This window comes from Elephas maximus, chromosome 23 (assembly GCF_024166365.1).
Source record: "Elephas maximus indicus isolate mEleMax1 chromosome 23, mEleMax1 primary haplotype, whole genome shotgun sequence".
Taxonomy (NCBI): Eukaryota; Metazoa; Chordata; class Mammalia; order Proboscidea; family Elephantidae; genus Elephas; species Elephas maximus.
In genome coordinates this window covers 61,280,297-61,306,119 of record NC_064841.1, presented here as the reverse complement: position 1 = coordinate 61,306,119, position 25,823 = coordinate 61,280,297, and the positions used below count along the sequence as shown (strand labels likewise).

At 43.4% G+C, this 25,823-nt stretch overlaps 1 protein-coding gene across 7 annotated transcripts in view; it reads right to left on the bottom strand.

Moving 5' to 3' along the window:
• Nucleotides 1–25,823, bottom strand: part of MTUS2 (microtubule associated scaffold protein 2) — a 763,477-nt gene that overhangs the window by 698,381 nt on the left and 39,273 nt on the right. For 5 of the 7 annotated variants that reach the window (XM_049867778.1, XM_049867774.1, XM_049867779.1 and 2 more), the window contains exon 2: nt 12,853–12,930. The exons of the other annotated variants lie outside the window; for them this stretch is intronic. The gene's annotated coding sequence lies outside the window, so the exon portion shown is untranslated. The remainder of the gene's footprint in view (nt 1–12,852; nt 12,931–25,823) is intronic. 7 annotated transcript variants of the gene reach the window in all.

The window sequence follows — 25,823 nt, the reverse complement described above, 5'->3', positions numbered from 1 at the left end:
ACAATAACCAATAATACTGGAAATACCAAAGTGATGCCGTAATGTTAGATTCTGTAACACAACACTGGAGCAAACTTGAACTTAACTAGGCATCTCCCTTGACCTTGACTTATTTTCTCTTATCCCCTAAGTATTTTTCTTACATACTGATGATCAAAGCTCCATTAACAAGCCCTTCACTGCTTCTGCATATATTTTCATTCCCTTCTTCATTTATTAAAAAACTTGAAAAGGGCAGTTCCGTAGTTACACTTTTCAAAACCATTAATTTTCCATTTCCCTCTTTCCGCAGAAGAAAGCCTGCTCCCTGGTTCTTACTACTTCTTGACACTACTTTAAAACCCCCTTGCTCTCTGGGTTTCCCCCCTCCTCCACGTCTACCATCTTACCTTTTCTTTCAAGAGACAATTTGTTTTGACCTTGGCCTCTCCTCCATATCCCATTTGGCTTCTTCCTAATATTTTATATTCGATCTCTAATCCCTCCAGAAAGCTCGTGGGCTGTATGACTTTAATCTTTTGGATTTTTAATGAGAAGGATCTTCAGTTGAAAGGTCAGGCTTTCCTTTGTCTCCCAGAGCTACCATCTTTATTCAGTTTCTCAGCTGGGGCGACATTCCAGCTGAGAATTGATAGGAAACCACCAATTCTATACCAGGGCAGCTCTTTGAAACAGTATTAATTGGTACTATATATCAAACTTAACACAGCCTCAATGTAATCAACACCAAAGTCCTCCCTCCTAGGTAAGCCAGGCAGACAGGTGACCAGTCCCCTCAGGAAATGTCAGCTCCTCCTTAAAGTACCAGTGGCTCATGTGTTCAACTGCTAAGATGCTTTGATTTAGTAATTAAGAGGTTGAAATGTTTTTGAGCCAAAATGTCTGAGTCAATTTCATTTCTGCCTCTGACAAGCTATGTGGCTCTGGGCAAGCTACTTTATTCAGGTCTTAGTTTCACCATCAGTAAAATGTAAACAACGTGTCTTAGTTATCTAGTGCTGCTATAACAGAAATACCACAGGTAGATGGCTTTAACAAAGAGAAGTTTATTTTCTCACATTAAAGTAGGCTAAAAGTCCAAATTCATGGTGTCAGCTCCAGGGGAAGGCTTTCTCTCTCTGTCAGCTCTGGAGGAATGTCTTTCTGGTTAACCTTCCCCTGGACTAGGAGCTTCTCTGTGCAGGAACTCCAAGTCTAAAGGGATGCACCCTGCTCCCAGCACTTCTTTCTTGGTAGCATGAGGTCCCCCGTCTCTCTGCTCACTTCTTTCTTTTTTATCTCATGAGATTGCCTCAAGACACAATCCAATCTTGTAGGTTGAGTCCTGCCTCAATAACACAACTGCTGCCCACCCGCCCTCATTGACATCAGTGGCAGGATTTACAACACACATGAAAATCACACAATACCGGGAATCACGGCCCCGCCAAATTGATACACACATTTTGGGGTGGAGGGGGGACATAATTCAATCCATGACATAATGTTTTACTTCACAAGGTGAGAAATAACTGAGTTAAAGCCTATCAGCACTTGGCGCAGTTCAAAAGCCAAACCAAATCTGACTCATGGCAAACCCATGTGTTACAGAGTAAAACTGAGCTCCATAGGATTTTCTTGGCTGTAATCTTTATGGAACCAGATTGCCAGGCCTTTCTCCCACAGCACTGCTGGATGGGTTTGAACCACCAACCTTTACGTTAGTAGTTGACAGCAAACCATCTCCGCCAACCAGGCCCTTCCTGGCACAGTTAACACTCCACAAATACATACTCTCTCTCTACATTAGTGTCACTTTTTTTTTTTTTTAGCTCTTTTAAGATCCATCCCTATAATTCAATTTTAATATGGGTTAATGCTCGAGATATAATTGTAACTTCAAAAAAACACAGCAAAAAGCAAGCAAACATGCTAAATGCTACTCTTTTTTTGGAAGGACTCCGTTTTACCAGCAATGGGAGATAGACCCTCTTTTTAAAATCCTCCTTAGGCTATTTTCAGTGTAGCTGGCTAACCAATAAATGCACAATCTGATATTCTGTAAACAAATTTGTCAAAGAGATTTCCCCAGTAAGTGGCAGAGTTCCAAAGCAAAGTGCCACATGCCCACAACTGCAAACATCAGCACCGCCCGCCGCTGCTGCTGGCAAACCAAGAACCGCAGCCCAGCAGCCCTGGTTCCAGCTGTTGGCCCGTCATGGCTTGGGCTTCAGAGATTCTGCCTGTCCCTCTGGTGACTCTGTCTACTCAGCCAAGTGCCCAGGCCCTCGCAGATGCCCAGTACAGGTAGCCATGAACTGCAGCCTCAGGATGTGTCTGCCTGAGCACGTATTCCAAGTAGCTGGCCTGCATTCAGACTGCACACCTGTACAGATTTCCTGGGTAAGCTGGGGCCTTGGTATATAATCAGTCATCCGCTTGCTCAAACAACATCTAGTTTCCCAGCTATAAGCCACGTGGCTTTCCAAGGTAGCAATCTTCCAACGGGCGGTCCACAGACACTTTTCAGGGAGTTCTCAGTTGAAGGTAGTCTCTTTATGGATCCTAATCCTTTATTTGTACTTTTTCCCAAAACTGTGCTGCCTGGGAACATCTTTCCTCCTCCTCACAACCATCCTTCTTGCATTTTTTAAACAAAGGCAAAGCTCTTGCACATCCTGAATCTCCCTGTAATGTACTGTTTCAGGGCATAAACCTTCCAGTTTAGGACCTCAGGACTATTTTGCCTCCACGAACCACTGCCTCCTCTAACATGGGACCAGAGGAACTAGATGGTGTCCAGCTACCACTGCCAAACATTGCAAATGGAGATACAATGGATGGATCCTGATGGAAGGGGAGAAAGATGTGGAATTCTTAAAGAATCCAGACTTGCTGGATCCATTGAGGCTGGAGGAACCCCCTGAAGACTACCGCCTGGGATACTCTTCAGGCCTTGAACTGAAGCTATCCCCAGAAGTCATCTTCAAACTGAAAAACGGTTTAGCTCAAAAAGTAAAGACTGTCACCCTTGAGTGCTGGAGTCTCTTGAAGAATTATCTGTATGGAACCCAGATTGACAACAGTAACTCTAAGTATGGATGGGAAGTTTAGGGGGCAATGAGTCTAAATTAATGGGAGTGAAACAGCTAGAGCAGAGATAACGAGAGCCGACGGGAATGCAAATCAAAACCACAATGGGATACCACTTCACCGCCACTACAATGGCTATTACCAGAAAAGAAAAAAATCAATGTTGGTGACGATGTGGAGAAATCAGAATTCTCGTGCACTGCTGGTGGGAATATAAAATGGTGCACTGCCATGGAAAACAGTTTGGCGATTTCTCAAAAAGTGAAACACAGAATCACTCCGTGATCTAGCAATTCCATTCTTAGGTATATATCCAAGAGACTTGAAAACAGGACCACAAACAGAGACATCTACACCAATGTTCACTGCAGCACAATTCACAACAGCCAAAAGGCGGAAGCAACCTAAATGTCCATCAGCAGACGAATGGGTCAACAAAATGTAGTCTACACACACAATGCAGTATTATTCACCCGTAAAAAGAAATGAAGGCCTGATACATGCTACGACATGCATGAACCTTGAAAACATTACACTGAGCGAAATAAGTCAGACACAAAGAGACAAATACTGTATGACCCCCTGTTATGGACTGAATTGTGTCCTCAAAAATATGTGTTGTAAATCCGAACTGCCATACCTATGGTTATAATCCCATCTGGGGATGGGTTTTGTTATGTCGATGAGGTAGCACCAGGGTAGTGTGTGTCTTAAATCAGTCTCTTTTGAGACATAAATGAGGAGACTAAGCAAGCAACCAAGTAAGCAGAGATGGGGAAGACGGATGCCATCACTAAGGAACGGAGGAACAGAAGCTGAGAAGAGACAAGGACCTTCCCCCAGAGTCAAGAGACACAGAGCCTTTCCCTGGAGTCAGCACACTGGATTCGGATTTCTAGCCTCCTAAACTGTGAGGAAATCAATTTCTGTTCATTAAAGACACCCACTTGTGGAATTTCTGTTACAGCAGCTCCAGGTATCAAAGACCTCACTTACCACGCGACCCACTTAGAATAAGCCAATGCACAGAGACAAAAGTTTACCCGTGAGCACCAGGGGCTGGGGGAGGTGGAAGTGGGGAGGTGCTGCCTAAGGGGCACTGAGTTTCTGTTTAGGGCGATACAAAAACACTTTTGGAAACGAATGCTTATACAACACGGTGAATGTGATTAATGACATTGAACTGTGTACATAAAACTGGTTAAAATGGCAAATGTTTTGTATATTTTACCACCAAACCCATTGCTGTTGAGTTCATTCCAACTCATAGCGACCTTACAGGACAGAGAAGAATTGCCCCAGAGGGTCTGCAACCAGCGCCTGGTAGATTCGAACTGCCCACCTTTTGGTTAGCAGCTGAACATTTAACCACCACACCAACAGGGCTCCGTATTTTACTATGCACACACACACACACACACACACACACACACACACACAAAATACCTTCCCACGATAGTCGAGTAATTCCAAATATTGGCTTATCCATAAAGACTGGTATGTCAGTCAGAATCTAACCAGGAAAACAGAAAAGACTTTACATATTTACCACAGGGGGTGTTAATGCAGGAAACTGACTACGAGGATGAAGGATGGGGTGAGACACCAACTGAGAACAGTGAGGCTACAGAGATGAGCAGTAGCTGGATGCCATCAACACCCCTAGCTGGAGGAACAGCGGGAGGAGACGGTTTACCAGACCCCAGGGACCACCATCACCAGGAGGCAGCCAGAGCCACAAGGGGGCCCAGCTGCTGCTGAGGCACCACCAAATGCAGACAGAGGGGAGCAAGTCAGAGGGAGGGAAGACCGTCTCTGCTTCTCCCCTTCTCCCACCAGCCAACCCCCTCGACAATGTACCACGCTAGTATTTAGATTCCATCAGCTAGCTAGAACAGAGTGATGTCAATATTTATAGTAACCTAGAGATGACCTTGCAACTGCTTAAACTCATGATGAAACTTTCTGACGGTTCACTTTTAAAAATGTGTGAATACACAGTTTCTCTAAATTCTTCTTAGGTGGTGGTGCTGTTAGGTGCCATCAAGTCGACCTGCAACTCATAGCAACCCCGTGTGGCAGAGTAGAACCGCCCTATCGGGTTTTCTTGGCTGTAATCTTTATGGGAGCAGATCACCCAGCCTTTCTCTCGTGGAGTTGCTGAGTGCGTTCGAATCATCAACCTTCCAGTTTAAGATGTACATGAACAACAAGTTTAAAGACCTCTGTACCGCGAAATACAAAGATAAGGAAAAGCTGCCCACTGTCAATGCGTTCCCAGACTAATGAGGCAGAAGGGCAGAAGGGGATTACAGGGACATTTACTGATGTCCTCCCACTGTGACTGACATACATATAATCCTTACAAACACCCTAGGAGACAGGCGTCCTTATGCCTATATTACAGATGAGCAAACAGGGTCAAAGAGGTTCAATAAGATGTCCAAGGTCAAGTTCGCAAGTGGAAGAGCTGTGATTCCAAACCAGGCCTGACTGATTAGCAAATGGGTAAAAAAATTTCTGTTGAATTGACTCTGATTGGTGACAACTCAGTGTGTATCAGAGCAGAGTTGCCCCTTAGGGTTTTCGTGGCTGTAATCGTTTAGGAAGCAGATCACCAGGCCTTTCTTCCATGGCACTGCGGGGTGAGTTTAAACCACCAACCTTTAGCTTAGTTGCTGCCGAGTCAATTCCAACGCAAAGTGACCCCATGTACAGAGCAGAACTGCCCTATAGGGTTTTCTAGGCTGTAATCTTTACATGAGCACACAGTCAGGACTTTGTCCCGTGGAGCCACTGGGGTTCAAACTGCCAACCATTTAGTTAGCAGCTGAGCACTCAACTGTTTCTTTTTAGGGTGATGAATGTTTTAGAAGTACTTAGAGGTGGTGACTGCACAACACAGAGGATGTACTAAATGTCACTGAACTGTACACTTTAAAATGGTGAATTTTGTGTTACGTGAATTTTACCTTAATTTAAATAAAAATTAAACAACAGGCCTGTCTGATTCCACAATTCCTTGCGTGGGGGAATGAATGCCTCCCCAATTTCTGATGCAAAGAAGTAGCAAGTTATGAAATATGCCCCTAAGCAGCATTTCCCAAACTGTAATGTACACACAAGTCACCTGGGAATCTTGCTGAAATGCAGATTCTGGTTCGGTGGGGCCCGAGACTCTGCATTTCTAAAAGGAGCAATTCCAGGCGATGCCAAGGTTTGGGAACCACACTTTGAATAGCAAGGCCCCAGAGCAGTGGGTAATGTCCCTGGGTGCAAAAGCCTAAGGTACTCAGCTGTTAACTGAAAGGCAGAAGGTTTGAGTCCACCCACATGTGCCTTGGAAGAAAGGCCTGGCAATCTACTTTCAAACAATCAGTCACTGAAAACCCTACAGAGCACAGTTCTAGTCTGACACACACAAGGTCACTATGAGTTGGATTCAACTCAAAAGCAGCTGGTAAAGCAGTGGGCACTAAATGCTCTGATCCCCAAAGGTAAAAAAACTTTTGAGTAAGCATTCCCCAAAACTGGTACATCTGCTTATTTATATTATCTACACGTATTATGATCAGTAGTTATAAAAAGACATACTATCCAACCATACAGCACTGGGTTTTTTTGTTTTTATCCAACTAGGACCATACACATTGTTATGAGCTTTGGCAGCACAACAGTTAATTGCTCAGCTGCTGACTGAAAGGATGGTGGTTCGAACCCACCTAGCGGTTCCTTGGGAGAAAAGACATGGCAATCTGCTCCCGTAAAGATTACAACCAAGAGAACCCTACGGCGCAGTTCTACTCTGTCATAGAGGATAGCTATGGGTCAGAATCAGCTCAGCGACACCCAACAACAACAACAAACTTTGTTAGAATAATGGCCAGGAATTTGGGGCCAAGGTCTTGTTCGACCTGATTAGTTTATCAGAGTTTTTTACTTGTCTAAGGAAGTTCTCACACACGGAGTAGAAGCAATATCAATTCTGCCATTTTCTTGATATTCATCTACACTTTCATTTGTTAGGATGACAGTCGCTTTCTGTTTTTGAAGACACTTACCCATATTTGTGAAGGCTAATTTAGTTAAAGCTGGAGAATGTAACTTGTAAATCTACTTAACCTCCCACAGGTAAGCTGCAAAAGGGACGAGGGCATGCAGGGGTCTCTGCCCCGCCCCATGATGAATTCCCCCACCACTCCCCAGGACGCTTCAGCTCAGAATGTTACCGGTGACAGGTGAGGCTCTCCGTGTCATTCCGTATGGCAAATCTAATGATGCTCAGTTTCCCTCCCATCCTCCACGCCCCACCCCCAAAGGAATTCTGTGAGCCTCCCCATTAAAACTCCCCGGGGTGGACACACCCCACTTTGGAAACTGCCCTCCTGGGCAAGAGGCCGTGTGCATCCCGCGAGAAAGTGAAGAACAAGACATACACTTTCACTTGCCAACATGCTGCTGATCTCATGATCAAATGCATTTTCCAAAAAGTTTAACAAATACATAACTCATGGACGAAAATATTTTATATGGGATTTTCAAACCACACCTGAAATACAGACACTGAACTTCCCCTTCCTTTCTCACTTCTGCTTTAGTTTAAAATCTTTCAGGCAGATTCAAAATGAAAGCATTTGAAACTAAACAGAATATTTCAAATAGGTATGAATTATAGCACAGTAGCAGACCTATCTCTTCCGAGTAATCTGAAGCTATTTTTCCATAGGAATCTGGCAGGGGCATTTTTCCAAAAGAATTTAGAAATTCTGTAAAATAGTGTTGCTCAGACACAGTTATTTCTATTTTTAGCCTTTAAAAATATGTAGATCCCTTACCAGAAGAGGCACAGTAATTACAGTGCTCAACTGCTAACCAAAAGGTCAGAGGTTCGAACCTACCAGCTACTCCACAAGAGAAAGATGTGGCAATCTGCTTACAGCCTTGGAAACCCTATGGGACAGTTCTACTCTATTGGGTTGCTATGAGTCAGAATTGACTCAATAGCAGTGGGTTTTAGGTTTTACCAGAAGTACTAAATGGTGCACGGCTACCACCACCAACCATTCTGATCCACAATAGATGGACCCTGATAGAAAGGGAGAAAAACATGGAACAGAACCCAAATTAATAAAAAGTCCAGGGAAACTAGATAACGGAAATGGAACAACCAGAGTACAATTAAAGAGAATGTTGACACATTGTGATAAATGTAACTAATGTTACTGAACACAAAAATGGGAACCTAACTTGCTGTGTAAACTTTCACCAAAAACACTATAAAGTGTTATTAAATATGTATCTATAGGGAGAGAAAGCCATTGAAGACCATTAACTTTTCTTTCTACAAGCCATTACAGACCAACTGCCTGACTACTGTTCCCACACCGTGACTCTCTCTACTACCCTCGTTCTCTGTGTCTCCTGTATGCCAGCTCCCATTCTAGGTGGTGGGTCCAGCAGAGAACAAAACATCCTGCCAGAGCTTACATCCCAGTTGGGGAGACGAACAAACAAATGAGTACACAACGCAGTGATAATGCTCCGAAGACAAGAAGTTACAGTAAAGAGGGAAGAGAATGCAGAAGCACTGCAGATGGCACAGCCGAGCAAGGCAACATTTGCAGCCATGTGCTATAAAAACCAAAAAACCCATTGCAGTCGAGTTGATTCCCACTCATAATGACGCTATAGGACGGAGTAGAACTGCCCTACAGGGTTTCCAAGGCTGTAAATCTTTACAGAAGCAGACTGCCACATCTTTCTCCTGCAAAGCGGCTGGTGGGTTTGCACTGCTGAGCCCTTTTGGTTAGCAGCCAAGCGCTTAACCACTGTGTCACCAGGGCTCCTCTGCTATATGGGGAAGGAACCAAATACCGACCCCATTGCTGTCAAGGTGATCCCAACTCACACTGACCCTATAGGACAGAGCAGAACTGCCACATAGGGTTTCCTAGGCTGTGATCTTTACAGGAGCAGATCGCCAGGTCTTCCTTCTGTGGAGCCTCTAGGTACACTGGAACCACCAACCTTTGGTTAGCAGCCAAGCACTTAACCACTGCACCACCAGGGCTCCTTAGCAGAGGGAACAGCAAGCGTAAAAAGCGTAAACACCTGAGACAGGAAGATGTCTGATACAAAAAAACAGCCAGGAAGTCACAGCTGGTACACCTGGAGCAAGGAGAAGCTGGAGGGAGGGGGATGATTTGGGGTTGTATTGAGTGTGATGGAAAGCAACTAGAGGGACTTTTTTCTGAATGCGGCTCATTCAGGCTGCTGTGTGGAGAATACACTCTAGAGGAGCCAGGGTGGAAACAGCACACACCTACAGTGCTGCCTTCTCCAGGAAGCAGGGTGCCAGGTCCCTCTCAGGCATTCCTACAGCCTTCAGAAACCTCCTCGAGGGCAGGGGTGATGTGATGCTAAGGAAGTTGATGCCTCAGGGCTGCTCACCTGCAGTAACTCCTTCTAAATAAACAACCAGTTCTGTACTGTATTGTGTTTTTTGTATATTTTTTTTTAAAGGAGGGCCTAGAGAATTGTATGGGCTTCAGGACCTTGGTCAGAGCCCTTCCTACCCTGTACTGTAACTGCTTGTTGACTTGTCTATATGGCCTTGTAGACTAGGTTCTTGGAGGGCAAGGACTATATAATATTTACGTTTGTATTCATAACATCTGTATGTTGTTGTTGTTGTTACTTGTCCTTGAATCAGCTCCAACTCATGAAAACCCTGTGCACAACACAATGAAACATTGTCCAGTCCTGCACCATCTTCACAATTGGTGTGTTTGAGTCTATTGTTGTGACCATTGTGTATTTTGAGTGGCTTCCAACCTAGTGGGCTCATCTTCCAGCACGATATCAGACAATACTCTGTGCGTAATACATTGGGTTTTCATTGGCTGATTTTTGGAAGTAGATTACCAAGCATTTCTTCCTAGTCTAAGTCTGGAAGCTCCATTGAAACCTGTCCACCATGAGTGATCCTGCTGGTACTTGAAATATTGGTGGCATAGCTTCCAGCGTCACAGCAACATGTAAACCACCACAGTACGACACACTGACAGATGGTTGGTACCCATTTGCATAGTACCCAAAATATAATAAAAATCATACCCATTGCTACACAGTCAGTTCCAACTTGGGGCAACCCCATGTGACAGAGTAGAACTGAGCTCCACAGGGTTTTCTTGGCTGTATCTTTATGGGAACAGATCACTGGGTCTTTCTCCTGCAGACCTGCTGGTGGGTTCAAACTGCCAACCTTTCAGTTAGCAAACACAACTGCTTGCATCACGCAGCATATAACAGTCCCTCAACAAATATTCACTGAATCATTTGACGCAGATATGCGATGGTTTGCTTTTGAAACCAGTGCTCTGACTTCCTTTCTCCGTAGACTGGCAACACTAAGGCAGCAAGTACTGTGATGGTTTTAGACGAATTCCACAGCTGTCGACAGTAACTGCGTGTGCTTACAAAATGGCATTTAAAGACAAAATTTCAACTCTCAGAATCACCGGTTCAGTGATTTTTAAATTGGTAATGTGCTTTTTTTGTTGTTTTAAGTATCATCTTTCCTAGAAATCTGCCTATGTGGCATAGCAGGGTCCTTTTGTCAATTTCTCATACACTGTGCAAAAAAGAAACCACCCTGCCAGAGCCAAGCCCTGCATTTAAATTTTGCAAATATTATGGGCTTCTTATTTCTCATAGGCCCACTCCAGGTAAATTCCTTCACCTTTCTGTGCTTCCTACACTATGTAAAGGTTTTACTAAGACACGAAGGAGCCCTGGTGGCACAACAGTTAAGTGCTCGGCTGCTAACTGAAAGGTCGGTGGTTCGAACTTCTCAGCAGCTCCAAAGGAGAAAGACCCAGTGATCTGCTCCCATAAAGATTACAGCCTAGGAAACCCTGTAGGGCAGTTCTACTCTGTCACATGAGGTCACTAGGAGTTGAAATGGGCCCATCAGCACCTAACAACAACACTAAGACACAGGAAAAAAACACAGCATAGAACGCAGCCCTCAGAGACACTTCAGAGCCCTCAAAGACAAACAAGCTTCAGGCAAGAAGCAGCTTCCATCCTTTTCTGAATATATTTTAACTTGCATTAACCGTGATACTCCCTCCTCTCTGGCAACTGAGAAATAGACTCTGCCGTACACAAAAAGGGGGACATTATCACCTAAAACATAAATGAAATCATGGTAAACAGGGAACCAAGTATTCCGAATACAAAAATCAATGTAAATTTTCTCTACTTAATGGTCTCATATGAATTAAAAAAAAAAAAACACACACACACACTCACACAAGTAATTGTAATAAGGACAGGTATAATAATGAAATGTTAACACCTAGCATGAGATTTGAATTTTAATCTAACCATCTGAGCTATCACTATAAAATGAACCAGCTGTCTAAAGACCTGCCTCCAAGACAGTTTAAAGACATAATGCTGCACAAAGAATGAAAGTTCTCCACAGCAAAATTAAACTTCATTTTCACAAGGCCCTTCTCCCATTCTGCCGCTTAACACTTTAATGTTAAGCGCACCCTCCGGGCAACTTATGTTTTTAAATATTCATCTTCTAAATAGGGCTGATCAAAACCCACTGTTACTGGGTATTCTACACATGACTGCAAAGTTCTCAGCTGGATCTTGGGAGAGGATCTGTGGCAAGGCCAACACAAATGTCGAGCAAAAATGGTGCTGGCTCCAGCCAATTAGCAAAGCTTGGCCTCTCCACCTGGGCTTGCAGTAAGCTTGCCGAGAGCAAGGGAAGAGACACGCACACCTATTGTGGTGTACCTGGACCCTGAGAAAACAAGACCTGCCTTTATTTCGCCTGCATCCAAAAACTGGGATAGGGCCCCCTACATGGGGAAACTTACCTTTGTCCAATGTTATGATAAGGACTTCCGGTGGTACAGTGGTTAAGCACTTGGCTACTAACCTAAAAGCCAGTGTTTAGAACCCACCAGCAGCTCCATGGGAGAAAGACGTGGCTGTCTGCTTCTGTAAAGGTTACAGCCTAGGAAACCCTATGGGGCAGTTCTCCTCTGCCCTATAGGGTCACTATGAGTTGAAATTAACTCTATAGCAATGGGTTTGGGTTTTTTCATTGTTGTTGTTATCAGGATCCACCACCAGTCTGTCAGTTTGTCATACTGTGTTGGTCTGTGTGTTTCTGTCATGCTGGAAGCTATACCACCAGTATTTCAAATACCAGCAGGGCCACCCATGGTGGACAGGATTCAATGCAGCTTCCAGACTAACACAGACTAGGAAGAAAGGTTTGGTGATCAACTTCCAAAAATCAACCAATGAAAACCCAATGGATGATACAACAGAATACTGTCTGCTATAGTGCTGGAAGATAAGCCCCGTAGGTTGGAAGGCATTCAAAACACACAGTGGTTGACGCAGTGGACTTGAGCACACCAATGATCATGAAGATAGCACACGATGAGACAGCGTTTCATTCTGTTATATATAAGGTCGCCATGAGTCAGTGCTAACTCAATGGCAGCTAACAATAAAAACATTAAGGTGACATGTAGGTTTTTGTCTGCCTCTAGGTCTGGAGTTTGCAGACAAGACATAAGCATTCCTTCCAATCCTCTCTTTGTCCAGGTCGGTGCTGTCAGAACCAACCTTCACTCAGATCTTAAGCCAGCAGGCAGGATGGTATGCTACAGACCCTAGCCAAAAACCCACTGCCTGGCAGGTGTTCAGTCAACGGCCCGTGCTAGACAGAAAGGGCAAGCTCACCTGTTCTTACTGACTGCTTCAGGGCCATGACGTTGCTGTTAGTGGGCGCCTTCGAGTCGATTCCAACTCACAGTGACCCTATAGGAAAGACAAGAGCTGCACTGTAGGTTTCCAGACTGCAATCTTTACAGAAGCAGGTTGCCAGGTCTTTCTGCTGTGGAGCCTCTGGATGGGCCTGAACTGCCAACCTTTCGATTAGCAGGGCTCCTTTCAGGACCATAAGATGAATTTATTCTGAGTTAATTGTTTAGAAACACTGATGTTTCCACAGAGCGGAATCTTTCCGAGGCTTTCCTTATCTCTACTCCTTCGTACCACTGGCTCACATCCCAGAATGTAAGGTGCTGAAGCAGGGACAGACGACCCAATAGGCAAGGTGTGCATGGGCTTACTTGTGCTTCCTTACTAATCTACAGTACACAATTTCACCTATTTTTCACCATATCAAAGCCTGTGTGTACCCTGCTTACTGTAAACCTGTGCATACCTTGCTTATTGGCTAATCTACCTCTGTGCTGAAGGCTGGCCCTTCCAAGCCCTGGTGATAAAACATAACTGGAAGTTGCTTCCTAAATTTGGATGGGGGGAACAACTCAAACCGTTAAAGATTTCGATGCCGAAAAACTTAGGAAGGGTTTCACAAAGGACCTACAACTTGAGCTAGATCTTGTGAAAGAAAACTGAAAAATAGAGAGGAGAAAATGGCTTTCCAGACAGAAAAGCATCGCGTGAACAGGTAGAGATGGCACCAGGCACATGTAGGGAACGAGGGGTGGGAGTCCGGCTGGAGCAAAGGGTTCACATATGAAAACATCAGGAGAAATTTGGAGTAAAAACAAACAGTTGCCGTCAAATCTATTCTGACTCATGGCAACCAAGGTGTGTCACAGTAAAACTGTGCTCCATAGGGTTTGTTTTATTTTTTATAATTTATTTTATTTTTGTTGTTGTTGTTAAGAATATACACAGCAGAGCATTCACCAATTCAACAGTTTCTACATGTACCATTCAGTGACACTGATAACATTCTTCAAGTTGTGCAACCATTCTCACGCTCCTTTTCTTGAGTTGCTCCTCCCCCATTAATATAAGCTCACTGCCCCTAAAGGTTCCTGTCTAACCTTTCGAGTCACTGTTGTCAATTTGCTCCCATATAGATAGTTCAAAGTGCATAATGCTCAAGGCAGACATTCTTCACTAGTTAAGCTAAACTATTGTTTGGTTTTAAGAAGACCACAGGGAATATTTTTGATTTAAGGTTTCTCCATAAGTTTTTTAACGACTGTTTTTTGTTTTTGTTTTTCCAAAACAGATCTGGGTAGACTCAAATCTCCGACCTTTCAGTTAGCAGCCGAGCGCTTACCCATCTGCAATACCCAGGAACTCCGGAAGAGTCAAGTACCCACCTTCTCAAAGCAGACCAGCAAAGATGGCGTCCATGAGATGGTGTGCAGTGCCTTCTGAGCTGGCTCTCAACATATCAGTACGTGCCCCACGGCTGCTGCTACTGCTGCCTTTTAGACACATTTCTGTGTCCCTAAGGCAGTTTGAATCCACCACGCGCTCCTTGGAAACTCTGTGGGGTAGTTCTACTCTGTCCTATATGGTCACTATGAGTCGGAATTGACTTGACAGCAACGGATTTGGTTTGGTTTGGTTTTAAGGACTCTGTATTATGCCTGCTTGTTTCCTATTACTGATTTGTGTTGAGTGGGCTTTTTGGTACGGCTGTTTGCTTGTAATAAGCATATCCCTCTGTGGCTAAGACCAAGTGGACTTCCGTAAGCTTCTGCTGTGTTTTCGCCTGTTAGGCCTTCCACACAAGCTGACTTTAGGTTCCTTGGCCTTCTAGCTTCTCCCTTTTGGAGAGCCAGCTAACTTGTTTCTACTGACCTAACACTCTCTTTGACTCTTTGAAATGACTTTCATAAATTCTAGCAGCACATTTTCCATCTAGTTAATTATGAAAGCACAAGAGGAGTATTTGGAAAAGAAAGAAAGCACTACTTAAGGAACACTGGCATCACAATGGTTAAGCACTCAGCTGCCAACCCAGAGGCTGGTGGTTCGAATCCACCCAGCAGCTCCATGGGAGAAAGACCTGGCAATCTGTTCCTGTAAAGGTTATAGCCAAGAGAACTGTATGGGGCAGTTCTACTCTGTCATATGGGGTCACCATGAGTTGAAATCGACTCATAGCAACTAACAGCAACATCTCCAGGAACATATGTATTTATGCATTCCTACATTCATCCAACAAATACATATTAATTGTGCAGTATGTAACAGGGTCTGTACTAGACACTATGGACACATTAGTAACGTCCTCCAAAACATGCTAAACAATGACCAAATAAAACAATGTATCTTAAGGATCAATTAATAAAAACAAGCTTCTTATAAAAAGACCTACAGCACACAGCCTTCACCAGACTGAGTCCAGCACAACGAGATGGTTCCTGGCTACCACCACCACCGACTGCTCTGACAGGAGTCACAAAAGAGGGTCCTGGACAGAGCTGAAGAAAAATGTAGAACAAAATTCAAACTCACAAAAAAGACCAGACTACTGGCCTAAAGAGCCCTGGTAACGCCATGGTTGAGAGCTATGACTGCTAACCAAAAGTTTGGCAGTTCAAATCCACTAGCCCCTCCTTGGAAACCCTACAGGGTCACTATGAGTCAGAATCAACTCTGTAGCAATGGGTTTGGGTTTGGGTTTGGGTTTGGGTTTGGGTTTGGGTTTGGTTACCGGTCTGACAGAGACTGGAGAAACCTTGAGAGAACGGCCCCTGGACACCCTTTTAACTCAGTACTGAAGTCATTCCTGAGGTTCATCCTTCAGCCAAAGATTAGACAGGCCCATAACACAAAACCAGATTAAACAGGCATACCAATCCAGAGGCAAGGACAAGAAGGCAGAAGGGGACAGAAAAGCAGATAACGGGGAACCCAAGGTCGAGAAGGGGAGAATGTTGACGCATTGTGGGGTTGGAAACCAATGTCACAAAACAATATGCATATTAATTGTTTAACGAGAAACTAATTTGCTCCTTAAACCTTCATCTAAAGACCTGAAAAAAAAAAAAAGACCTGCCGCAAAAGCCATAATAAAATAAAACAGGCCAACAGTGAAAAATCACTACCAACATCCCCAAATCCCACCTTTCTACCTAGCTCTCCGACCCCCATTTGTTCAGAATCATCTTTTGTATATCCTTACAGCACAACAGGAGCCCTGGTGGCGCAAGGGTTATGCATTCAGCTGCTAACCGAAAGGTTGGCAGTTTGAACCCACCAGCCACTCCAAGGGAGAATAAAACCTGACGATCTGCTCCCATAAAGATTAAAAAAAAAAAAAAAAAGATTACAGCCTAGGAAATCATCGGGGCAGTTCTCCTCTGTCACATGGGGCTACCATGAGTTGAAATTGACTTGATGGCACCCAACAACAACAATGGGCACAATACATGACACTGCATCTTATCCATAGTTCTACTGAATGTGAGTAACACTCAACCAGATCAGAGTTTCACAACCTCAGCACTACTGACATTTGGGGTCAGAAAACTCTTTGTTGTGGGTGCTGTCCTGTGCGCTGCAGGAGGTCTGGCATCATGCTTGGCCTCTACCCGCTAGATGCCAGTAGCCCACTTGTGACAACCAAAAATGTTTCCAAAAATGACTTTCCCAAATGTTCTCCCCTGGGAGAGCAGAGGGGCAAAGTTACCCTAGTTGAGCTACAGACCATTCAAGCCAAAAAGATTCTCACATCGACAGCGAAGGGATGGAGGGGTGGGGACCAGGATGCTGTAAACTGGTGGTTAATAGGCACGCTTACGGGAAGACTCCTCTGACTAATTTAATTTTCTCTGAAACTTCACAATCACGCCCCTTGTTATTGAAGATACTTCCAAAGCATAAGTCTCTTTTCCTACTGCACTAGGTGACATAAATGTAACTTAATACAAAATGTTGTTTTTGAACAACAGTTCATACAATTCATGCAATACTTTTGTTGTTGTTCGATGCCATTGGGTAGAACTGCCCCATAGGGTTTTCTGGGCTATAATCTTTACTGAAGCAGATCACCAGGTCTTTCTCCCACAAAGCAGCTGGGTGGGTTCAAACCACCAACCGCTTGGTTAGCATCTGAGTGCTTACCTGCTTGCACTACCGGGCTCCTTTCGTACTATACTACAGATATAAAAAACCAATACCACACACATATCACAACCAAAATGACTGATCCCAAACATGCTAGCAATGAGCGGTTTAAGAAGGATGGAGGGGAGGGGGCTGTCGCTTCCACCTCTGGGCTTCCCTTTAACATTCTTTAAACCATTCTTTTTATAATCATTCTTTTAGGTATTGGGCTTTCCCATTAGATTGTGAATTTGTGAAAAGCAGAAATTATATTTTATTCCATTTTATGTTCTCAGGTTCCAGCACAGTGAATGTAACAAAAAACCCATTCCTGTTGAGTCAATTCCAACTCATAGAGACCCCATAGAACAGAGTAAAACTGCCCCATAGAGTTTTATTGGCTGTAATCTTTACAGAAGCAGACTGCCGCATTTTTCTCCTACGGAGACGCTGGTGGATTTGAACCACCAACCTTTTAGTTAGCAGCCAAGTGCTTAACCATTGTGCCAGCAGGAATTCTTAAGAAGTGTGTGAAGGGCCCTATATTCCTTCTAAGGAATCTGGATGTTGTCCTTAGGCAAATGCTATAGAGTGTTCATTAGAAGCATGAAGGGCTCAGCCTGGGAGAGGCAGAATGCCTGGGTAAATGCTGGTCTCTGTCGTCATGAACAGGCCTCACTACATTCTGCCTTCCTCCTACAGGCGAGCTTTGTGGAGAATGGACACCCGGATACGGAGCTACGCTGCAGGCTCAGCCCGTGTTAGAAAGTAGAACTGACAAGTACCCCAGTCCTCAGGGCCACCACCTGGCTTCCCCGAGCAACGCCCCAGCAAGACGTAGGTCTGGCAGATGTGGGAGCGCAGAAAGACACGAACAAGAGAGTTCCAGATTAAGGAATCTAGAGTCAGCAGGGAAAGAACCCTGCAAAAGCCCCCTCCCAACTCATCAATTCCTTATTTAAAGCAATGACAGAAGACATGGGCGGGGGACTTACAAAATCAAAAGAAGCTTCGAAAGTCTCAAATGTTACCTTCAGTGCTCTCTAGAATCTAGTCTAGGCCTGAGAGCCCACCAAGCTCCTTTCTTGACACCTTCCATGTCCTCTGAGCCAGCCCCTTTCCCTCTTCCTCTCATTCACACACCCAACGCAGAACTCCTATGCCCCCTGGCTCCTTCCCACTGGGAGGCAAAAACCTAGATCCCACCCTCAGCCCCTCCTTCTCCTTGGCATGAGATGCCACAAGGAGAATCAAAGTGACACTAAAAAATTCAAGTGGTAATAAGTATGTCTGCCTTGAATGCGGTGCTCTTTTTTTTTTTTTAAATAACTTTTATTAAGCTTCAAGTGAACGTTTACAAATCCAATCAGTCTGTCACATATAAGTTTACATACATCTCACTCCCTACTCCCACTTACTCTCCCCCTCTTGAGTCAGCCCTTTCAGTCTCTCCTTTCTTGACAATTTTGCCTGCTTCCCTCTCTCTCTATCCTCCCATCCCCCCTCCAGACAAGAGTTGCCAACACAATCTCAAGTGTCCACCTGATATAATTAGGTCACTCTTCATCAGCGTCTCTCTCCCACCCGCTGACCAGTCCCTTTCATTTCTGATGAGTTGTCTTCGGGGATGGGTCCTGTCCTGGGTCAACAGAAGGTCTGGGGAGCATGGCCGCCGGGATTCCTCCAGTCTCAGTCAGACCATTAAGTTTGGTCTTTTTATGAGAATTTGGGGTCTGCATCCCACTGATCTCCTGCTCCCTCAGGGGTCCTCTGCTGTGCTCCCTGTCAGGGCAGTCATCGATTGTGGCCGGGCACCAACTAGTTCTTCTGGTCTCAGGATGATGTAGGTCTCTGGTTCATGTGGCCCTTTCTGTCTCTTGGGCTCTTAGTTGTCGTGTGGCCTTGGTGTTCTTCATTTTCCTTTGCTCCAGGTGGGTTGAGACCAATTGCTGCATCTTAGATGGCCGCTTGTTAGCATTTAAGACCCCAAACGCCACATTTCAAAGTGGGATGCAGAATGATTTCATAATAGAATTATTTTGCCAATTGACTTAGAAGTCCCCGCAAACCATGTTCCCCAGACCCCCGCGCTTGCTCCGCTGACCTTTGAAGCATTCCTTTTATCCCGGAAACTTCTTTGCTTTTGGTCCAGTCCAATTGAGCTGACCTTCCATGTATTGAGTGTTGTCTTTCCCTTCACCTAAAGCAGTTCTTATCTACTGATTAATCAATAAAAAACCCTCTCCCACCCTCCCTCCCTCCCCCCCTCGTAACCACAAAAGTATGTGTTCTTCTCAGGTTTACTATTTCTCAAGATCTTATAATAGTGGTCTTATACAATATTTGTCCTTTTGCCTCTGACTAATTTCACTCAGCATAATGCCTTCCAGGTTCCTCCATGTTATGAAATGTTTCACAGATTCGTCATTGTTCTTTATCGATGCGTAGTATTCCATTGTGTGAATATACCACAATTTATTTACCCATTCATCCGTTGACGGACACCTTGGTTTCTTCCAGCTTTTTGCTATTCTAAACAGAGCTGCAATAAACATGGGTGTGCATATATCTGTTTGTGTGAAGGCTCTTGTATCTCTAGGGTATATTCCGAGGAGTGGGATTTCTGGGTTGTATGGTAGTTCTATTTCTAACTGTTTAAGATAACGCCAGATAGATTTCCAAAGTGGTTGTACCATTTTACATTCCCACCAGCAGTGTATAAGAGTTCCAATCTCTCCGCAGCCTCTCCAACATTTATTAGTTTGTGTTTTTTGGATTAATGCCAGCCTTGTTGGTGTGAGATGGAATCTCATTGTAGTTTTAATTTGCATTTCTCTAATGGCTAATGATCGAGAGCATTTTCTCATGTATCTGTTGGCTGCCTGAATATCTTCTTTAGTGAAATGTGTGTTCATATCCTTTGCCCACTTCTTGATTGGGTTGTCTTTTTGTGGTTGAGTTTTGACAGAATCATGTAGATTTTAGAGATCAGGCGCTGGTCGGAGATGTCATAGCTGAAAATTCTTTCCCAGTCTGTAGGTGGTCTTTTTACTCTTTTGGTGAAGTCTTTAGATGAGCATAGGTGTTTGATTTTTAGGAGCTCCCAGTTATCGGGTTTCTCGTCATCATTTTTGGTAATCTTTTGTATTCTGTTTATACCTTGTACTAGGGCTGCTAGGGTTGTCCCAATTTTTTCTTCCATGATCTTTATCGTTTTAGTCTTTATGTTTAGGTCTTTAATCCACTTGGAGTTAGTTTTTGTGCATGGTGTGAGGTATGGGTCCTGTTTCATTTTTTTGCAAATGGATATCCAGTTATGCCAGCACCATTTGTTAAAAAGGCTATCTTTTCCCCAGTTAATTGACACTGGTCCTTTGTCAAATATCAGCTGCTCATACCTGGATGGATCTATGTCTGGGTTCTCAATTCTGTTCCATTGGTCTATGTGTCTGTTGTTGTACCAATACCAGGCTGTTTTGACTACTGTGGCTGTATAATAGGTTCTGAAGTCAGGTAAGGTGAGGCCTCCCACTTTCTTCTTCTTTTTCAGTAGTGCTTTGCTTATCCGGGGCTTCTTTCCCTTCCATATGAAATTGGTGATTTCTTTCTCTATCCCCTTAAAATATGACATTGGAATTTGGATCGGAAGTACGTTAAATATATAGATGGCTTTTGGTAGAATAGACATTTTTACTATGTGAAGTCTTCCTATCCATGAGCAAGGTATGTTTTTCCACTTAAGTATGTCCTTTTGAATTTCTTGTAGTACAGCTTTGTAGTTTTCTTTGTATAGGTCTTTTACATCCTTGGTAAGATTTATTCCTAAGTATCTTATCTTCTTGGGGGCTACTGTGAATGGTATTGATTTGGTTATTTCCTCTTCGGTGTTCTTTTTGTTGATGTAGAGGAATCCAAGTGATTTTTGCATGTTTATTTTATAACCTGAGACTCTGCCAAACTCTTCTATTAGTTTCAGTAGTTTTCTGGAGGATTCCTTAGGGTTTTCTGTGTATATAATCATGTCATCTGCAAATAGTGATAACTTTACTTCTTCCTTGCCAATCCGGATACCTTTTATTTCTTTGTCTAGCCTAATTGCCTTGGCTAAGACTTCCAACACGATGTTGAATAAGAGCGGTGATAAAGGGCATCCTTGTCTGGTTCCCGTTCTCAAGGGAAATGCTTTCAGCTTCTCTCCATTTAGAGTGATATTGGCTGTTGGCTTTGCATAGATGCCCTTTATTATGTTGAGGAATTTTCCTTCAATTCCTATTTTGGTAAGAGTTTTTATCATGAATGGGTGTTGGACTTTGTCAAATGCCTTTTCTGCATCAATTGATAAGATCATGTGGTTTTTGTCTTTTGTTTTATTTATGTGATGGATTACATTAATGGTTTTTCTGATATTAAACCAGCCTTGCATACCTGGTAGAAATCCCACTTGATCAGGGTGAATTATTTTTTTGATGTGTTGTTGGATTCTATTGGCTAGAATTTTGTTGAGGATTTTTGCATCAATGTTCATGAGGGATATAGGTCTATAATTTTCTTTTTTTGTAATGTCTTTACCTGGTTTTGGTATCAGGGAGATGGTGGCTTCATAGAATGAGTTGGGTAGTATTCCGTCATTTTCTATGCTTTGGAATACCTTTAGTAGTAGTGGTGTTAAGTCTTCTCTGAAAGTTTGGTAGAACTCTGCAGTGAAGCCGTCCGGGCCAGGGCTTTTTTTTGTTGGGAGTTTTTTGATTACCGTTTCAATCTCTTTTTTTGTTATGGGTCTATTTAGTTGTTCTACTTCTGAATGTGTTAGTTTAGGTAGGTAGTGTTTTTCCAGGAATTCATCCATTTCTTCTAGGTTTTCAAATTTGTTAGAGTACAATTTTTCATAATAATCTGAAATGATTCTTTTAATTTCAGTTGGGTCTGTTGTGATGTGGTCCTTCTCGTTTCTTATTCGGGTTATTTGTTTCCTTTCCTGTATTTCTTTAGTCAATCTAGCCAATGGTTTATCAATTTTGTTAATTTTTTCAAAGAACCAGCTTTTGGCTTTGTTAATTCTTTCCATTGTTTTTCTGTTCTCTAATTCATTTAGTTCAGCTCTAATTTTTATTATTTGTTTTCTTCTGGTGCCTGATGGGTTCTTTTGTTGCTCACTTTCTATTTGTTCAAGTTGTAGGGACAGTTCTCTGATTTTGGCTCTTTCTTCTTTTTGTATGTGTGCATTTATTGATATAAATTGGCCTCTGAGCACTGCTTTTGCTGTGTCCCAGAGGTTTTGATAGGAAGTATTTTCATTCTCGTTGCTTTCTATGAATTTCCTTATTCCCTCCTTGATGTCTTCTATAACCCAGTCTTTTTTCAGGAGGGTATTGTTCATTTTCCAAGTATTTGATTTCTTTTCCCTAGTTTTTCTGTTATTGATCTCTAGTTTTATTGCCTTGTGGTCTGAGAAGATGCTTTGTAATATTTCGATGTTTTGGACTCTGCAAAGGTTTGTTTTATGACCTAATATGTGGTCTATTCTAGAGAATGTTCCATGTGCGCTAGAAAAAAAAGTATATTTTGCAGCAGTTGGGTGGAGAGTTCTGTATAAGTCAATGAGGTCAAGTTGGTTGATTGTTGTAATTAGATCTTCCGTGTCTCTGTTGAGCTTCTTACTGGATGTCCTGTCCTTCTCCGAAAGTGGTGTGTTGAAGTCTCCTACTATAATTGTGGAGGTATCTATCTCGCTTTTCAATTCTGTTAAAATTTGATTTATGTATCTTGCAGCCCTGTCATTGGGTGCGTAAATATTTAATATGATTATGTCTTCCTGATCAATTGTCCCTTTTATCATTATATAGTGTCCTTCTTTATCCTTTGTGGTGGATTTAAGTCTAAAGTCTATTTTGTCAGAAATTAATATTGCTACTCCTCTTCTTTTTTGCTTATTGTTTGCTTGATATACTTTTTTCCATCCTTTGAGTTTTAGTTTGTTTGTGTCTCTAAGTCTAAGGTGTGTCTCTTGTAGGCAGCATATAGATGGATCGTGTTTCTTTATCCAGTCTGTGACTCTCTGTCTCTTTATTGGTGCATTTAGTCCATTTACATTCAGGGTAATTATAGATAAATAAGTTTTTAGTGCTGTCATTTTGATGCCTTTTTATGTGAGTTGTTGACAATTTCATTTTTCCACATACTTTTTTGTGCTGAGGCGTTTTTCTTAGTAAATTGTGAGATCCTCATTTTCATAGTGCTTGACTTTATGTTAGTTGAGTCGTTACGTTTTTCTTGGTTTTTATCTTGAGTTATAGAGTTGTTATACCTTTTTGTGGTTACCTTATTATTTACCCCTATTTTTCTAAGTAAAAACCTAACTTGTATTGTTCTATATCGCCTTGTATCACTCTCCATATGGCAGTTCAATGCCTCCTGTATTTAGTCCCTCTTTTTGATTATTGTGATCTTTTACCTATTGACTTCCATGATTCCCTGTTATGTGTATTTTTTTTTTAATTAATCTTAATTTGTTTGTTTTTGTGATTTCCCTATTTGAGTTGATATCAGGACGTTCTGTTTTGTGACCTTGTGTTGTGCTGATATCTGATATTATTGGTTCTCTGACCAAACAATATCCTTTAGTATTTCTTGTAGCTTTGGTTTGGTTTTTGCAAATTCTCTAAACTTGTGTTTGTCTGTAAATATCTTAATTTCGCCTTCATATTTCAGAGAGAGTTTTGCTGGATATATGATCCTTGGCTGGCAGTTTTTCTCCTTCAGTGTTCTGTATATGTCATCCCATTCCCTTCTTGCCTGCATGGTTTCTGCTGAGTAGTCAGAACATATTCTTATTGATTCTCCCTTGAAGGAAACCTTTCTTTTCTCCCTGGCTGCTTTTAAAATTTTCTGTTTATCTTTGGTTTTGGTGAGTTTGATGATAATGTGTCTTGGTGTTTTTCTTTTTGTATCAATCTTAAACGGGGTTCGATGAGCATCTTGGATAGCTATCCTTTCGTCTTTCATGATGTCAGGGAAGTTTTCTGTCAGGAGTTCTTCAACTATTTTCTCTGTGTTTTCTGTCCCCTCTCCCTGTTTTGGGACTCCAATCACCCGCAGGTTATCCTTCTTGACAGAGTCCCACATAATTCTTAGGGTTTCTTCATTTTTTTTAATTCTTTTATCTGATTTTTTTTCAGCTATGTTGGTGTTGATTCCCTGGTCCTCCAGATGTCCCAGTCTGCATCCTAATTGCTCGAGTCTGCTCCTCTGACTTCCTAGTGCGTTGTCTAATTCTGTAATTTTATTGTTAATCTTTTGGATTTCTACATGTTGTCTCTCTATGGATTCTTGCAACTTATTAATTTTTCCAGTATGTTCTTGAATAATCTTTTTGAGTTCTTCAACAGTTTTATCAGTGTGTTCCTTGGCTTTTTCTGCAGTTATCCTAATTTCATTTGTGATTTCATTAAGCATTCTGTAAATTAGTTTTTTATATTCTGTATCTGATAATTCCAAGATTGTATCTTCATTCAGGAAGGGTTTTGACTCTTTTGTTTGGGGGGTTGGAGAAGCTGTCTCGGTCTGCTTCTTTAAGTGGTTTGATATGGATTGTTGTCTCCGAGCCATCACTGGGAAACTAGTTTTTCCAGAAAATCCGCTAAAAAAAAAATGCAGTCAGATCCCTATCAGAGTTCTCCCTCTGGCTCAGGCTATTCAGATGTTAATGAAGCCGCCTGGGGAGGGTGGGGGAGGGAATAGAGAGATAGGAGAGTAGCACCTCAGAATATAGCCAGAGTTGCTTGTCTTGCTTGGAATGACTATTATATCTGAGATTCCCGCGGGTGCGTCGCCTATGTGTGCTGGCTGTGTGGAGATTGCCCCTGGGGGGTCTGGCCCGCTGGAATCACGGTCAGATCCTCCGCTTCCAGCCCCACGCCCAGCGTCAAGGCTCCCCTACTGGGACGGTGCACTCTCGACTCCAAAATCAGTCGCTGCCTCCCGGGGACTTCTCGTCCCTCCAGCCGCGTGGCCGTGCCGCCCCCGAGAACCAGGTAGGCCTCCTCCCGGGGTTAGTTCAGATGGGTGGAGCAGTTCCCCGTGCTTGTGCCGTGACCAAGTGTCCCGGCTGGGACGCTGTTCTCCCCGCTCCAATACCAGTCGCTGCCTCCCGGGGACTTCTCCTACCGGCTGCGTCCCACGCCGCCCGCGCGACCCGGCTGGTCCCCTTCCCGGGGTTAGTTCAGGGGGGTGGAGCAACTCTCCGTGTTTATGGCGTACCTGCGTCCAGTCCAAATCCCTGCGGGACGGTTCCCCGGCTCGGATGCTGCTCTTTCTGCTCCAAGACCAGTCACTGCCTCCCGGGGACTTCTCCTACCGGCTGAGTCCCACGCCGCCCGTGGAACCGGCTGGTCCCCCTCCCGGGGTTAGTTCAGGGGGGTGGAGCAGGTCTCTGTGCTTGTGCCGTACCTGACTGGTACGCTGGCTCCAGGCTCTGGAAACAATCGCTGCTCCCCGTATTAGTTCGTTCTCCGTCTCTAAATCTGTGTTTGTTGTTCAGGGTTTGTAGATTGTTATGTATGTGATCGATTCACTTGTTTTTCCGTGTCTTTGTTGTAAGAGGGATCTGAGGTAGCGTCTGCCTAGTCCGCCATCTTGGCTCCCTTTCCTGCGGTGCTCTTTTAAAGGATTATCTTCAGTGCTGAAAGTCACTCCTGAGGCTCACCCTTCAGCCAAAGGTTAGACAGGCCCATAAAACAAAACCATACTAAATGGACACACCAGGAGGCAGGAGGGGACAGGAAAGCTGGTAACAAGGAACCCAAGGTCGAGAAGGTGAGCATATTGAC